Source organism: Oncorhynchus nerka, linkage group LG24, assembly GCF_034236695.1.
Source record: "Oncorhynchus nerka isolate Pitt River linkage group LG24, Oner_Uvic_2.0, whole genome shotgun sequence".
Lineage (NCBI taxonomy): Eukaryota > Metazoa > Chordata > Actinopteri > Salmoniformes > Salmonidae > Oncorhynchus > Oncorhynchus nerka.
The window spans coordinates 56,403,968-56,422,363 of record NC_088419.1 but is presented as its reverse complement, the minus strand read 5'-3'; positions in this window follow the sequence as shown (position 1 = coordinate 56,422,363).

The window sequence follows — 18,396 nt, the reverse complement described above, 5'->3', positions numbered from 1 at the left end:
TCTTCAACGCCTGGGGAGCATTTGTTGTTGGGGTTTAACTGCCTTGCTCAAGGAGAGAACGTCAGATTTTCTTCCCACCTTGCCAGCTCCAGGATTCGAACCAGTGACCTTTTGGTCACTGGCCCAACGCTCTTAACCGCTAGGCTTCCTGCCACAAATTATGATATCGAGGTAATTGAGATGCGTTAACAGCAGATGTAAATTGGGAAAATATTCAGACACCTTTTTCCACATTTTGTTACGTTACAGCCTTATTCTAAAATTGATTCAATTGTTTTTTCCCCCTCCAATCATCTTTCCCTCGATCCTGACTAGTCTCCCAGTCCCTGCCGCTGAAAAACATCCCCACAGCATGATGCTGCCACCACCATGCTTCCCATAGGGATGGTGCCAGGTTTCCTCCAGACGTGACTCTTGGCATTCAGGCCATATAGTTCAATCTTGGTTTCATCAGACCAGAGAATCTTGTTTCTCATGGTCTGAGAGCCCTTTAGGTGTCTTTTGGCAAACTCCATGTGGGCCGTCATGTGCCTTTCACTGAGGAGTGGCTTCCATCTGGCCACTCTACCATAAAGGCTGCAGAGATGGTTGTCCTTCTGGAATGTTCTTCCGTCTCCATAGAGAAACTCTGGAGCTCTTTCAGAGTGATCATCGAGTTCTTGGTCACCTCCCTGACAAAGGCCCTTCTTCCCCGGTTGCAAAGTTTGGCCGGGTGGCCAGCTCTAGAAAGAGTGTTGGTGGTTCCAAACTTCTTCCATTTAAGAATGATGGAGGCCACTGTGTTGTTGGGGACCTCTCATACTACAGAAATGCTTTGGTACCCTTACCCAGATCTCGACACAGTCCTGTCTCAGAGCTATACGGACAATTCCTTTGACCTCATGGCTTGGTTTTTACTCAGACATGCACTGTCAAATCATGTCCAATCAATTGAACTTACCACAGGTGGTATTTGTTATTTTATTAGGATCCCATTAGCTGATGCAAAAGCATGAAACATGACATAATACAGAACTCCAACCATGTTGTAGAAACATCTCAAGGATGATCAATGGAAACAGGATCCACCTGAGCTCAATTTCGAGTCTCATAGCAAAGGGTCTGAATACTTTTGTAAATCAGTTATTTCTGTTTTTTATTTTTAACACTTTTTCTAAAAAGCCTGTTTTAAATGGATCCTTATGGGGGTATTGGTAACCATTTTATAATGAGTATTTAACGAAACAAAATATGGAAAAGGTCAAGGGGTCTGAATACTTGCCGAATGCACTGTAGGTTTGAAGTTGTCGATGTTTGATGCATTGAAATTTGGGGAGTAGCTCTCAGATGAGCAAATCCTGTCACGGTATCTTGGTTGGTACAGGCGAGCACATCAACGGTGGAACTCAAATGATTGCTCTTTGTCTCATGGAAAGAGTTGCAGTGTTTAGCTGTATATAGTCAGCTAACTAGTTGGTTGTTTTGTAATGTTTCTACTGATGTAATTAATATGGAAACGTCCCAAACTGCTTGGTATATCTAGCTAGCTAGTCTGTCAGGAAAGAAAGGTTGTGTGGCAGTAAACTGCGTTTGCGACGCGTCAAACTCAGCTGTCACCTTTACTAGCTAGCCATACCAGCTTACTAGCCACCGAAATGTAGATTAGAGTAATTGTTGTTTCTGTTATATTATGGTTTGTCATGTTTGCTGGGTACAGATATTCATAGTCTTTTCATTGCCTCGTTTTCCTATTATTTGACAGTTTAGCTGTCGTGTTAGGGTAGATGCCCGCGCAGTGATATTTGTTTACATAGCCAGCTAACAAGTTAAATGTATTTGTTTTGTCCTGTTTCTACCGATGCTATTCGTGTGGAAACTGTCCTAGCTTCGTAACTAATCAGCTAACATTGGCAAACTGTAGTTAGTCTGTCAGGCAAGAAAACAAGAGTTGATTGAAGGCAACATTGTGCTTCGCTCACTCGCGACGCTGTCACTTGATCGTCACTCCTTCCCCACAAAAACAACCAGCCAACTATACCCATCGAAATACATGAAGAATTATTCTAAACCTGTTTGGCTAAATTTCATGTAGTGTCTTCTTTGTAATCTTTTACTTTCAACATCCAAAATAAATAAACAATAGCTGATGTGTTGAATCTGTAAACAGTTGTGCCACACTAATTTATCATCTATGTAAAGTAATCTGACCATCGATTTTGAGGTGTGTGTATCCAATTTATTTATAATATGGCCCATCTATGAACATATTCATTAATGTCTTTTTGTGTACTCTATCCTGTCTGATTATTCATCAGTCTGACATACATATGCCCACCATGAACTGAAAAACAATCTGGACACTATAAAATAGGGCTTCATAAAATAATATTGATTAATTGAAAGTGCTGTATAGCATCATTATGATACTGTGTGTGTATTTGGGGCGAGAGCAGCAGGAAGCTCATGTTGACAGTAGAGCCCACCTGCACTCGGCTGGCTTAAACAGGTACAGGATATGACATCAAACAGGAAGATATATATGGCAGGAGCAGTAGTGCCTTGTATGTCCCGGGTTTCTCTGGTGTAGTCCGGGTTACTGTAAAAGCACTTTGTGACAACTGCTGAAATAAAAAATATATACTTGATTGATAGATGGTATATTAAGTACAAGTGATGACCTCCTATTCATCATGTAGGAGGTAGCTGTGCCAACACTGCCACTTTGTTGGGATGTCCACCAACAGAGTGACACACAACACACAAAAGGAGAGGAAGGTCATGTCTTCCGTGACATACTTCCTCAGAGGGAGAGTAGCAGGTTAGAGCCCTCACACACTAGCCCCTTCAGAGAGGACAGAGGGTACGACACGGTCTGCCTCCCCACCTCCTACACACACAAACACACGTCTCCTCCCTTATTTCTCCCCATCTTACGAGTAATGGCTGTACCACAAGGAGTGTTGTTGATAGCTCCATGGCTGCGTGCATGCAGTATAAGGGGTGCTCCCCGCTCTGGCCCTTTCCACAGTCACGTTGAACTCTCCCAGCTCTCGACCAACACCTAGAACACTGTCACCAGAGAGACTTCATACACAGCTGCATCTCGGCAGCCCCTACACACACACAAACACACACACACACACACAAACCCAGACACACAAAACTCAATTGAAGTAGCAATCAAGCTAACGCATCATCACATAATAGCCTATAGGCTGTGTATGATGGTTAGCACAGACACACAAACCCTTACTAATACTGATAGCATGTAGCAAGCCTACTATTAACATTACAGTATATTAATTAATAACAGATTAATAATGAATTAATCATAGATTAATTTATAGATAGTAGATTAAATAAATTAGAAGGCTGAACAGTTATTTTGAAGGGACAGGAAGTGTTGGCTGTGCATTTGAGCAATAACAGACATTCCACATTTAACCCCACCCACTTGTGAAAATCTAAATATCAAATTTTATATGCAAAAGCAAGATGACAAAAACAAACCATTTCTCAATTGTTTCATTTTTTGACAAAAAAGAAAAACAAACAACTAAATATCAACAACAAAAAATCGACAAAAAAAATCGACATTTCTCAATTGTTTCATTTTTTTTTTTACAAAAAGGAAAAACAAACAACTAAATATCAACAAAAATACAATTTGTTTTGTTCATCTGCCAAAGATGAGACAACAAAAATCAAGGAATTTTTCTCGTGAAAAAGCAAAAAATGGTCCGTTTTCACCTTGCTAACGTTGCCGTTTTACATCATAAACCATTGGCCATGATATACACCGATATACACTGGAAGTGAACGTTATTTATAATAAGGGCTACATGGAGAAAATCGGGCCTCTCTAAAATGAAAATGGATGGCCCTCCCTTCAGTAAAATATATTTTAACTAAACCCTCCCTGAACGCTTGAAAAAACAAACAAGTGACCCTCCCCTATACCCAAAATAATAATTAAAACAAAGTGGATAGCAGAGAACATGCCTACCATTTATTCTATCTACTTGGACAGACCAGAGCTTTTAACAACTGTTTTGGATCCTGTAAGCATTACAAGACTTACAAGGAATTTTGATAGCACAGAAGGCTGTCAGCCAGAAGGTTGTGGGTTCACAGACCACCGTGGACAAAAGTAGGGGTGGAATCTATCTATCTATTTGCAGGTCTGAGAAAAAATTGCCTTTAAAAAAACACTTCTATAAACAATTCTACAAAATTTGACATAGTAGCAGTGTCTTTTTTAATACCACACAAACTACTGAAACTACAGGCTAAAAATAGACAGTGTCACACCCTGATCTGTTTCACCTGTCTTTGCTTTGTCTCCACCCCCCTCCAGGTATCGCCCATCTTCCTCCTTATCCCCAGTGTATTTATAGCTGTGTTCTCTGTTTGTCTGTTGCCAGTTTGACTTGTCAGGTCTTCCCAGTGTGTTTTCCCATCTCCCTGCTTTCTCAATTTCTGTTCCCTAGTTTTTCCGGTTCTGACCATTCTGCATGCCCTGACCCTGAGCCTGCCTGCCGTTCTGTACCAGCCTGACTCTGCCATGGAATATGGACCTCTGCCTGCCTTTGACCTGTATTTTCCCTGCCCCCCGTTTGGGTCAATAAACATCTGTGACTCTAGCTGTCTGCATCTGGATCTTATTCTGAGTTCTGATAGAGAGATATATGCCTGTGTGTTCATCTTATCATATTTCTCCAATGTCAAATCAGTGTGTCTTATTTGCAATGAAATCTGAGATGCCATTAGCATGGTACTTTCAAAAGTTAGGCCTACCTTTCCTCCCCAGACAGAGTAGAACTACCGATGCTGAAAAATGTAAGCTTTAACAGCTGGCTACCCTTCTTCTGTGGCTTAATCCAACTAGAGAAGGTCACAAGTGTTTCCCTAACAGCTGTCTGGGTTTAAACATCTTCTATTGCACAGAAAGTGAATAGCTTAATCAATTAATAGTGGCCGAATTAGATTACTTCCCATGCAAAGTCATTTTTTGGTCTCCTCGGCTATAGAAGGTTGTAGCCCAGCCTCTAAAACTCAAAGAAACTAAACAATGATATCCCCATGTGCATCAGAGTTACGTCTTTCCCGGGTATTTTACAGCTTATTTGTAGCATAAACCACCGCGGACCAAAGCGCTGTCATAGATCAATTTATATAAATCGGATCAGTTTTATTTTCCTCCAAATCTAACAAGGGGTAGGCCTGTGCTTTTTTCCATTTTCTTTAATAAAAGGTAGGCCTATGGCACACTCTCTCATCAATTCGTCCTGTTTTTAACTTTAACAGTCACTGACACAGAGGTAGGCTTTTTAGGGTGGGCGGGCATAAAGCACCCCCTGAGAAACTCTTTTTTTTTTTAAATATAACTTTTCCCCCAAAAGTAGTACACTGGACCTGTATTAGTCCTGTATTAGCGGACCAAAACAGCCATCTGTAGCATTGGCAAACATTTTTCTGTTAAACAGGTAGGCCTACCTCTTATTTCTTAAATAGTAAGGAATAGACTCCAACACAAAGCCGTCTAGTTGTGAGTCGCATTCAAATGAAGACGTTGAAACGAATTATGCCTACTTGAATTATGCCTACTTGAATTTGCCTACTTTCAGCACCGTGAGCCATGTCCATTTCCATGTCCATTTCCGATTGTGTCTCAGCTGCTGTTTCATGTTTCAGCAACACAATGTACGTTACTTGAATCTGGCTTATTTTGAGGACAATATCTCTGATAAATACGTCATGGGTAAGAAACAGTTTTTATTCGAATCAATTATAGTTGTATCAAACTATCAAAGTTGACCTCTGGTCCTCCTCGTCTTTGCGCTTTCCTTCTTAAACTGAACAGAACATATGCTATAGGCTAATCCGCCTACAAGATATTGCATTTTTTGGACTAGGCCCAAACGACACAAAAATTCGGAAGAAACCTTTGATTCTCTTCCTGAACTGCCCATGAAGGCCTACACAGCACAGCATTGGTTAGGCAGCACAGAAAAAATATTTTGATCAGCAAGAGTAGAGCAGGCCGGGGCTCAGGGTTGGAATATCCATTGCCGTGTATAATATATCTTAGTTTTATTTACACGATCCCAGCAGCTATCTTAGAAATATACTGTAACTTTGTGTTTCTTCGAGCATGCAGTTCGTAGCCTATAGATTAAGGCCACACTAAATAGCATATAGCTGAACTTGATATTGTGCACCCAGCTGAGAATCAGAGATGAGGGTCGGCATAGGGCACACATCGATATACTGTATAGCCTAACAAGCAGCTCATTCTAAAACACAATGACATGATAAAAAAACAAAACTCTCCCCTTGACTGAAATTGAAAAAGCATGACCCTTCCCCATTTTCCTCCAGGTACCAATTCTGTACATTTCAATCCATCCTTTAGTATCTTTGGTCCAGCGATAGCGTTAGCTAGCTATCAGATGATGTAACAGGCTACCTGGATAGCTGCTTATTTACAGATTGTAACTATCTGTACGGGTCCCCAAGGTCTGTAAGCATAGAGAAATCACACAATGTTATGTCTCATTGTTTGAATGTCTGCCACTGAATCAAGAGACAAACACTTCAATCACAGACTGACCTTTTCCATTAGACCAACTGCTCCTGATGCACTTACTTGCACTGCTACCCTGGCTGCATCTCAACATCATCATCGTCTCCCTTTAAGATTTTTCTCAGGTAATTTTGCCTTAACCTCTCTAGGTTCTTCATATCACTGTAGTTGAAGGACAGTCACTAAAACATTGGCCTCTCACTAAAACTAACATGAATACTATTGACTGTGGCTAAATCTCCCTACCACATACACTCACCCAGTATGTTTAAGCTAACTATTTAGCAGTCTTATGGCTGGGGGGTAGAAGCTGTTCGGGAGCCTTTTGGTCCCAGACTTGGTGCTCCAGTACCACTTGCTGTGTGGTAGCAGAGACGACAGTCTGTGACTTGGGTGGCTGAAGTGGTGCCAAGGTTGCGCACCAGAGCTCCAGTGCTCCCCCACAGCCCGGTCTTTCAGGCTCCTCCTAACACCAAGCCTCCTGAAGGTCTCCCCAGCCTGGTGGTTCATGTGGCAGCCCCACGCACCAGGCTGTCTCTCTGTCTCCTCCCTGCAGGTGGTCCCGCCTGTCCGGTGCCGCTGCCGGAGCCTCCCGCCTGTCCGGCGCCGCTGCCGGAGCGTCCCGCCTGTCCGGCGCCGCTGCCGGAGCCTCCCGCCTGTCCGGCGCCGCTGCCGGAGCCTCCCGCCTGTCCGGGGCCGCTGCCGGAGCGTCCCGCCTGTCCGGCACCGGAGCGTCCCGCCTGTCCGGCGCCGCTGCCGGAGCCCCTCAGCCCAGAGGCGCCAGAGCCCCTCAGCCCAGAGGCGCCAGAGCCCCTGCCCCTCTGTCCCGAGCCCCTGCCCCTCTGTCCCGAGCCCCTGCCCCTCTGTCCCGAGCCCCTGCCCCTCTGTCCCGAGCCCCTGCCCCTCTGTCCCGAGCTCCTGCCCCTCTGTCCCGAGCTGCTGCCCCTCTGTCCAGTGGGGTCATTGAGAGGGGTGGCCATGGTGAGAAAGCCACGGAGGCGGACAATAAGGCGGACTAAGACAATGGTGAAGTGGGGTCCGCGTCCCGCGCCAGAACCGCCACCGCGGACAGACGCCCACCCAGACCCTCCCCTATAGGTCAAGGTTTTGCGGCCGGAGTCCGCACCTTTGGGGGTACTGTCACGTTCTGACCTTTATTTCCTGTGTTTTGTATTAGTTAGTATGGTCAGGGCGTGAGTTGGGTGGGCAGTCTATGTTTGTTTTTCTATGTTTCGGCCTAGTATGGTTCTCAATCAGAGGCAGGTGTCATTAGTTGTCTCTGATTGAGAATCATACTTAGGTAGCCTGGGTTTCACTGTGTGTTGGTGGGTGATTATTCCTGTCTCTGTGTTTGCACCAGATAGGACTGTTTTGAGTTTCACATTTCTTGTTTGTTGTAGTCAGTTGTTCATGTGTATCTTAACGTATTAAAAAAGAACCATGGACACTTACCACGCCACATATTGGTCCTCTGATCCGTTTCGCCTCTCCTCTTCGGAAGAGGAGGAGGAAATTCATTACAGCACCCCCGAGGGGACCCCATCATTGTCTCCTTTTCTGTGCAGGTTTTTCATATCAGTGTAGTTGAAGGACAGCATGGCCTGTCACTAAATACACTGGCCTCTCACTAAAACTAATATCAATACTATTGACTGTGGTTAATCTCCCTACCACAGTCACTCCCCTCGTATGTATTTGTACAGTGACGCTAACACAAATGTAATAATAATATTTGGCTCTATACTCACAGCATGTTTCCTATGGGGATTTTCATACATATCTGTTTTTACCGTTTAGAAATTGAAGCACTTTATATATCTAGTACCCCAATTTGAAGAAGTCACATGTATTTGGACCCATTCACCCAAAGTGTATAAAGTAGTCAAAAGATTAGTATTTGGTCCCATATTCCTAGCTTGCAATGACTATATCAAGCGTGTAACTGTACACACTCTTTGGATGCATTTGCAGTTTGTTTTGGGCTATGTTTTTCCCAATAGAAACTGAATGATCACTGGAATCATTTTCTGTCTATGTAAGTGGATACAGTAAAATGTTTCTGAACTATACTGCCTACCAAGCAAAAAGGCAGTAACTGCTCAGAGTGTGAAACTGAGCAAAATTACTTTTATTTACCTTGGTTTCACAGTAACTTTATGCAGTTACTGCTAACATGACCCCCATTTTCTCCAAAACACAATACAATAGAGTCAGGATATGTTGTCAGGAGAAGGAGAAGAACAAGGTGCAGCGTGCTAAGTATTCATAATACCTTTTAATCAATATGAATACTTGAACAAAATAAATGACAAACAAACAGTTCTGCAGGGTGCAATACACAAAACAGAAAACAACTGTCCACAACCCATAGTGGGAAAACAGGCTGCCTAAGTATGGTTCTCAATCAGAGACAACGATTGACAGCTGCCTCTGTGTGGGAACCATACCAGGCCAAACACCTAGAAATATAACACACAGAACAAAACATAGAAAGCCCACCCCAACTCACGCCCTGACCAAACTAAAATAGAGACATAAAAAAGAAACTAAGGTCAGGATGTGACAGGATACTTGTCCATATGATTAAGCATGTATTTAATGTAGCAAAAAGGACATTAACTAATTTCCGACCAAATGAGCAGTTGCTGCCTTTTTGCTTGTTAGGGCAGTATATTATAATGCCATGATTCAGAAAAATCAGGAATAATGATGAGTGAAAAGGTTACAGAGGCTACAACAAAACATGCTAACCTCCATCACCATTGGGGGGGATGATCTTTGTCCTTCTGTAACTTTCTCACTTTTTATCTTTCACAATGTATTCATGATTATCCATAATAATGGTGTCATCCACATTAACGTCGACGTGTTCAGAAACATCCTTTCCTTATTTCCTTTCCTATCTCTAGCCCACCAGATTCCTCAAGACCTTGCAAGACCTAGGCCCCAGCAGACACCACCACAAGAAAACCCAAAGATTCATCAGACGCACAAGGGAGAGATGGGTCCATCCTACGCCGAGGATAGACAACATATTCCCTGTCTCTCCTTATCTAGGTGGGCAACGATACTTCACTCGCTCATGTTTCAGTGTCAGCTGGTGGAGGGAGAGATGGGGAGGATGTGTCCATCCGTTGCATAGGAAAGATACATCTTCCCAATCTCTCCTCCTGGTGGGCAGCAATATACTTCACTCTAGTCCACCTCGTTGTGTTATAGGGAAATGCACCTTAAAAGGTTTTTCAGCGTAAATTCGGAAAATGCTCATCAAGCATGGAACAGAAAACAATCATCATACACCTCATAGTGGAATGCTGCAGAATATGTGATTGAAGAAGGCCTTTTGTCGTCTACGGATCAACAAGGTCTCCACAGCCTGGAAACCAAACTTCAGGGGGCCGACTTCAAACTGAAACTGGTGAGTTTCATTCCACTTTGTATGTCATGCTCTTTTTGAGAGATTCCATTTTACAGCATTCCATTTACCTGTTACAACTACATTTCACATATTTCCAACCAATTGTGCTCTTGTTCTGCTGCTGTCCGGAAGAATCCCAAAACATCTAAAGTACAGTGGAGTCAGTCATGAAGAGGTGGTTGCAGCTGGCAGCAGACCGGGAAGGAGGAAGGAGGAGACGAGCCAGGGGTGTGGAGGCACCTGTGCCATGATGGACTTGGGTAGAGGGGTGTATTTGAGGGTGGAGATTGGTATGGAGTGAGGGATGGTATGTCCTAGCTTGCGGATGGAGAGATTGGGAGGATGTGTCCATCTGACGCCGAAGAGCGACACCTTCCCTGTCTCCCCTTCTCCTGTGGGGCAGCAATACCTCACTCACTCATGCTTCAATACCAGCTGGGGAAGAGAGATGTGGAGGATGTGTTCATCCGAAGCTGAGGATAGACACATCTTCCTTGTCTCTCCTTCCAGCAGCTCGGAAAATATATACCAACTTTATCAAATTCAGGTAGAATTCTCAGGTTTTGACCTCCTGTTGAAGTGTTTGTCATTTGAGTATGACTATCCCTTTAATTACTGTTTCCCCTTCCTACTTACACTGGGCTCACAAATAGTTAATACAGCACAATAGTGCAAAAATCCAAATAAAATACAGAAAACAATTAACCCTATCAACACCAGTGGGCTTCACATGGGAAAGGGAAACAGTAATTAACCCTTTAGACCCCAATATAATTCTAGAATGCTGCTGTAGAATGCTGCTTTATTAGAATGGTGCCGGGAGGGGATTGCCGCGGTTCTTACGGCTCCTGACAAATTGTGATATTTTGTGTGTTTTTAACTTTTTTTGCCATCGTTTCCTATGACCGAAAATAGCTTTTGGACATCAGAACAGCGATTTCTCACCTCGATCTGGACAAGGATGTTTTCTTAAATGAGTCGTACGGAAAGGATATAATGTTCTTCCCGGACCAGGCCCAAAACCCTGTTATTCGTAAGAACAGGAGGTGCCGCTCCAGGGGTCGAGAAGCCAGATGCCTGGCGAGACTGCATCGGTGAATGGATAATCCGCCTCTACCCTCCGTTCCACTGGTGAACATGCAATCACTGGAGAATAAACTGGATGAACTTCGTTCGAGACTGTCCTATCAACGGGATATTAAAAACTGTAATGTCCTATATTTCTCTGAGTCCTGGCTGAACAAGGACATGGATAATATACAGTTAGCTGGGTTTTTTGTGCATCAACAAGACAGAGCAGCAGCCTCCTGTAAAATTGGGGGGTGATCTATTTTTCTTTATCAACAACAGCTGGTGTGCTCTAATATTAAGGAAGTCTCAAGGTTTTGCTCACCTGTTAGTACTTCATGATAAACTGTAAACCACACTATTTACCAAGAGAGTTTTCATCTATCTTCTTCATGGCTGTCTATTTACCACCACATACCGATGCTGGTACTAAGGCCGCACTCAGCGAGCTGTCATAAGTAAACAAGAAAATGCTCCTCCAGATGCGGCGCTCTTAGTGGCCAGGCACTTTAATGCAGGAAAACTAAAATCCGTTTTACCTCATTTCTACCAGTATGTCAAAAAACTCTAGACCACCTTTACTCCACACACAGAGATGCACACAAAGCTCTTTTGCACTCCACCCACAAGAGCCATAGTGAGGTCAGGCACTGATGTTGGGTGATTAGTCCTGGCTCACAGTTTACATTCCAATTCATCCCAAATGTGTTCGATGGGGTTGAGGTCAGGGCTCTGTGCAGGCCAGTCAAGTTCTTCCGCACCGATCTCGACAAACCATTTCTGTATGGACCTCGCTTTGTGCACAGGGGCATTGTCAGGCTGAAACAGGTAAGGGCCTTCCCCAAACTGTTGCCACAATGTTGGAAGCACAGAATTATCTAGAATGTCATTGTATGCTGTAGCGTTAAGATTTCCTAGCCCAAACCATGAAAAACAGCCCCAAACTTTACACTTGGCACTATGCATTGGGGCAGATAGCGTTCTCCTGGCATCTGCCAAACCCAGATTCATCCATCGGACTGCAATATGGTGAAGTGTGAAATATTACTCCAAAGAATGCGTTTCCACTGCTCCAGAGTCCAATGGCAGCGAGCTTTACACCACTCCAGCCGATGCTTAGCACTGCACATGGTGATCTTAGGCTTGTGTCGGCTGCTCGGCCATGGAAACCCATTTCATGAAACTCCAGACGAACAGTTATTGTGCTGAATTACTTCCAGAGGCAGTTTGGAACTCGGAAGTGAGTGTTTCAGCCGAGGACAGAAGATTTTTACTGTGCATGATGGTTAGCACAGAGACACACAAACCCCTTTACTAACATTGATAGTATGTGGAAAAAGCCTACCATTTACATTTACATTTAAGTCATTTAGCAGACGCTCTTATCCAGAGCGACTTACAAATTGGTGCGTTCACCTTAAGACATCCAGTGGAACAGCCACTTTACAATAGTGCATCTAAATCTTTTAAGGGGGGTGAGAAGGATTACTTTATCCTATCCTAGGTATTCCTGAAAGAGGTGGGGTTTCAGGTGTCTCCGGAAGGTGGTGATTGACTCCGCTGTCCTGGCGTCGTGAGGGAGTTTGTTCCACCATTGGGGGGCCAGAGCAGCGAACAGTTTTGACTGGGCTGCGCGGGAACTGTACTTCCTCAGTGGTAGGGAGGCGAGCAGGCCAGAGGTGGATGAACGCAGTGCCCTTGTTTGGGTGTAGGGCCTGATCAGAGCCTGGAGGTACTGAGGTGCCGTTCCCCTCACAGCTCCGTAGGCAAGCACCATGGTCTTGTAGCGGATGCGAGCTTCAACTGGAAGCCAGTGGAGAGAGCGGAGGAGCGGGGTGACGTGAGAGAACTTGAGAAGGTTGAACACCAGACGGGCTGCGGCGTTCTGGATGAGTTGTAGGGGTTTAATGGCACAGGCAGGGAGCCCAGCCAACAGCGAGTTGCAGTAATCCAGACGGGAGATGACAAGTGCCTGGATTAGGACCTGCGCCGCTTCCTGTGTGAGGCAGGGTCGTACTCTACGGATGTTGTAGAGCATGAACCTACAAGAACGGGCCACCGCCTTGATGTTAGTTGAGAACGACAGGGTGTTGTCCAGGATCACGCTAAGGTTCTTAGCGCTCTGGGAGGATGACAATGTATGTACATGTATACCATGTATGTTACAGTAGATGCATTAATAACAGATTAATAATGAATTAATAATACATTAATTCATAGTAGATTAATAGAAAAACGTTAGAAAGAGTTAACTCTGATTTTGAAGGGACAGGAAGTGTTGGCCGTGCATTTGGCCAATGACAGACATTCCACATGTAACCCCACCCACTGCAATTCGAAATATCAAGTTGTTTTTTATATGCATAAATCGAGATAACAAAAAACTAACCATTTTAAAAAAAGAAAAGAGAGAAAAAAATGCATAAAAAGCTAATTGTTGTTTTGTTCATGTTCTGAAAACGAGATGACAAAAATCAAAGCGTTTCTCGTTTTGAAAAAAAACAACAGTTTTCACGTTGCTGTTTTACATCGGAAAACCATTGGCCACGATATACACGGAACCCCACCTCCCCTAACCACGTTTGTTTGTACAATAATTTGGAAGGGGTGCTTTCAGGACCACTGCAAGCCAGATTCTTAAATACAATGACATTTTAATTTACTCAACCTGTTGTCTAGGTGATTAGTCATTATGCAGATGGAATTTGTGACAAAATGTACACAGGAAATAATTATTAAACAGACTTTTTTAAAACGATGGTAGTTGCTTTCAGCTTTCTATCACCTGCATGTGCAGACGACATACAGGGTATTCGGATACGTTTTCAGACCCCTTGACTCCTTCCACATTTTGTTACATTACAGCCTTATTCTAAAATTGATTAAATTGTTTTCCCCCATCATCAATCTACACACAATACCCTATAATGACAAAGCAAAAACAGGTTTTTATACATTTTTGCACCTAATACATTGTTTTTTAAATATCACATTTACATAAGTATTCAGACCCTTTACTCAGTACTTTGTTGAAGCACCTTTGGCAGCGATTACAGCCTTTACTCTTCTTGGATATGACACTACAAGCTTAGCACGCCAGTATTTGCGGAGTTTCTCCCATTCTTCTCTGCAGATCCTCTCAAGCTCTGTGAAGTTGAATGGGGAGCGTCACTGCACAGCTATTTTCAGGTCTCTCCAGAGATGTTAGATCGGGTTCTGTGCTCTGGCTGGCTGTGTGCTTAGGGTCGTTGTCCTGTTGAAAGGTGAACCTTCGCCCCAGTATTCAAGGGTCGCTCTGTACTTTTCTCCGTTCATATTTCCCTTAATCCTGACAAGTCTCCCATTCTCTGCCACTGAAAAACATCCCCACAGCATGATGCTGCCACCATCAGACTTCACCGTAGGGATGGCGCCTGTTTTCCTCGAGACCTGACGCTTGGCATTCAGGCCAAAAAGTTCAATCTTGGTTTCATCAGACCAGAGAATCTTGTGTCTGGTGCCTTTTGAGGAGGTTAACTTCCGGGTTGGAGCGAGCGGTCGCATCTGCACTCGGTCCGCAGGTAGTATTACATTTCATTACATTTCATTATAGTACAACGGTTTGATTTGTCTAATCTTAGCAATTTTTCTTCTTAGCTAGCTACATAGCCGTCTTTGTATCATAGATAATTGCGTAATTATCGTATTTCGTCGTCCTAACGCAGTCTACACCGCCCTGCAGCTAGCTAGCTAGCTAACGTCTACCGTTAGCTAGTCCACCGTCTACCGATTAGCAGCACAACTTACACTCAACTGAACGACTTGATTAGTGTAGTGTTAGCTAGCTACATAGTTGTCTTTGCTGTCTTCGTATCCAAGATAATTGTGTAGTTTAGAGTGTGTAGTTTTAGAGTGATTATCTTAATTTACCGAGGTTAGCTAGCCAGCTATTCGTCGTCCTTAACGTAACAGAACTTCCGCACTCAACAATCCGGTCGCATTTCGCTTCGCTCCACAGGTAGTATCACATTTTTCATTTCATTACAGTACAACGGCTTGATTTGTTTGATCGTAGCTAGCTACATAGCTAGCTACATAGCCGTCTTTGTATCAAAGATAATTGTGTAGTCTTGAGCGATTTCCTAGGTTAGCTAGCCAGCTATTGTCGTTCTTTTAACGCAACGTAACGTAAATCAACACTGCTAGCTAGCCAGCTAGCCCGAATAGCAGCACAGTAGCACAGTAGAAACCATTACACTCAACGGAACGACTTGATTAGTGTAGTGTCAACAACGCAGACACTGCCAGCTAGCCTACATAGTCAACAACGCAGCCTCTGCCAGCTAGCCTACTTCAGCAGTACTGTATCATTTTAATCATTTTAGTCAATAAGATTCTTGCTACGTAAGCTTAACTTTCTGAACACTCGAGACGTGTAGTCCACTTGTCATTCCAATCTCCTTTGCATTAGCGTAGCCTCTTGTGTAGCCTGTCAACTATGTGTCTGTCTATCCCTGTTCTCTCCTCTCTGCACAGACCATACAAACGCTCCACACCGCGTGGCGCGCCACCCTAATCTGGTGGTCCCAGCGCGCACGACCCACGTGGAGTTCCAGGTCTCCGGTAGCCTCTGGAACTGCCGATCTGCGGCCAACAAGGCAGAGTTCATCTCAGCCTATGCCTCCCTCCAGTCCCTCGACTTCTTGGCACTGACGGAAACATGGATCACCACAGACAACACTGCTACTCCTACTGCTCTCTCTTCGTCTGCCCACGTGTTCTCGCACACCCGAGAGCTTCTGGTCAGCGGGGTGGTGGCACCGGGATCCTCATCTCTCCCAAGTGGTCATTCTCTCTTTCTCCCCTTACCCATCTGTCTATCGCCTCCTTTGAATTCCATGCTGTCACAGTTACCAGCCCTTTCAAGCTTAACATCCTTATCATTTATCGCCCTCCAGGTTCCCTCGGAGAGTTCATCAATGAGCTTGATGCCTTGATAAGCTCCTTTCCTGAGGACGGCTCACCTCTCACAGTTCTGGGCGACTTTAACCTCCCCACGTCTACCTTTGACTCATTCCTCTCTGCCTCCTTCTTTCCACTCCTCTCCTCTTTTGACCTCACCCTCTCACCTTCCCCCTACTCACAAGGCAGGAAATACGCTCAACCTCATCTTTACTAGATGCTGTTCTTCCACTAACCTCATTGCAACTCCCCTCCAAGTCTCCGACCACTACCTTGTATCCTTCTCCCTCTCGCTCTCATCCAACACTTCCCACACTGCCCCTACTCGGATGGTATCGCGCCGTCCCAACCTTCGCTCTCTCTCCCCCGCTACTCTCTCCTCTTCCATCCTATCATCTCTTCCCTCTGCTCAAACCTTCTCCAACCTATCTCCTGATTCTGCCTCCTCAACCCTCCTCTCCTCCCTTTCTGCATCCTTTGACTCTCTATGTCCCCTATCCTCCAGGCCGGCTCGGTCCTCCCCTCCCGCTCCGTGGCTCAACGACTCATTGCGAGCTCACAGAACAGGGCTCCGGGCAGCCGAGCGGAAATGGAGGAAAACTCGCCTCCCTGCGGACCTGACATCCTTTCACTCCCTCCTCTCTACATTTTCCTCTTCTCTCTCTGCTGCTAAAGCCACTTTCTACCACTCTAAATTCCAAGCATCTGCCTCTAATCCTAGGAAGCTCTTTGCAACCTTCTCCTCCCTTCTGAATCCTCCTCCCCCCCCCTCCCTCTCTGCAGATGACTTCGTCAACCATTTTGAAAAGAAGGTCGACGACATCCGATCCTCGTTTGCTAAGTCAAACGACACCGCTGTTCTGCTCACACTGCCCTACCCTGTGCTCTGACCTCTTACTCCCCCTCTCTCCAGATGAAATCTCGCGTCTTGTGACGGCCGGCCGCCCAACAACCTGCCCGCTTGACCCTATCCCCTCCTCTCTTCTCCAGACCATTTCCGGAGACCTTCTCCCTTACCTCACCTCGCTCATCAACTCATCCCTGACCGCTGGCTACGTCCCTTCCGTCTTCAAGAGAGCGAGAGTTGCACCCCTTCTGAAAAACCTACACTCGATCCCTCCGATGTCAACAACTACAGACCAGTATCCCTTCTTTCTTTTCTCTCCAAAACTCTTGAACGTGCCGTCCTTGGCCAGCTCTCCCGCTATCTCTCTCAGAATGACCTTCTTGATCCAAATCAGTCAGGTTTCAAGACTAGTCATTCAACTGAGACTGCTCTTCTCTGTATCACGGAGGCGCTCCGCACTGCTAAAGCTAACTCTCTCTCTCTGCTCTCATCCTTCTAGACCTATCGGCTGCCTTCGATACTGTGAACCATCAGATCCTCCTCTCCACCCTCTCCGAGTTACATGGCGTGGCATCTCCGCGCGGCCCACGCTTGATTGCGTCCTACCTGACAGGTCGCTCCTACCAGGTGGCGTGGCGAGAATCCGTCTCCACACCACGTGCTCTCACCACTGGTGTCCCCAGGGCTCTGTTCTAGGCCCTCTCCTATTCTCGCTATACACCAAGTCACTTGGTTCTGTCATAACCTCACATGGTCTCTCCTATCATTGCTATGCAGACGACACACAATTAATCTTCTCCTTTCCCCCTTCTGATGATCAGGTGGCGAATCGCATCTCTGCATGTCTGGCAGACATATCAGTGTGGATGACGGATCACCACCTCAAGCTGAACCTCGGCAAGACGGAGCTGCTCTTCCTCCCGGGAAGGACTGCCCGTTCCATGATCTCGCCATCACGGTTGACAACTCCATTGTGTCCTCCTCCCAGAGCGCTAAGAACCTTGGCGTGATCCTGGACAACACCCTGTCGTTCTCAACTAACATCAAGGCGGTGGCCCGTTCCTGTAGGTTCATGCTCTACAACATCCGCAGAGTACGACCCTGCCTCACACAGGAAGCGGCGCAGGTCCTAATCCAGGCACTCGTCATCTCCCGTCTGGATTACTGCAACTCGCTGTTGGCTGGGCTCCCTGCCTGTGCCATTAAACCCCTACAACTCATCCAGAACGCCGCAGCCCGTCTGGTGTTCAACCTTCCCAAGTTCTCTCACGTCACCCCGCTCCTCCGCTCTCTCCACTGGCTTCCAGTTGAAGCTCGCATCCGCTACAAGACCATGGTGCTTGCCTACGGAGCTGTGAGGGGAACGGCACCTCAGTACCTCCAGGCTCTGATCAGGCCCTACACCCAAACAAGGGCACTGCGTTCATCCACCTCTGGCCTGCTCGCCTTCCTACCACTGAGGAAGTACAGTTCCCGCTCAGCCCAGTCAAAACTGTTCGCTGCTCTGGCCCCCCAATGGTGGAACAAACTCCCTCACGACGCCAGGACAGCGGAGTC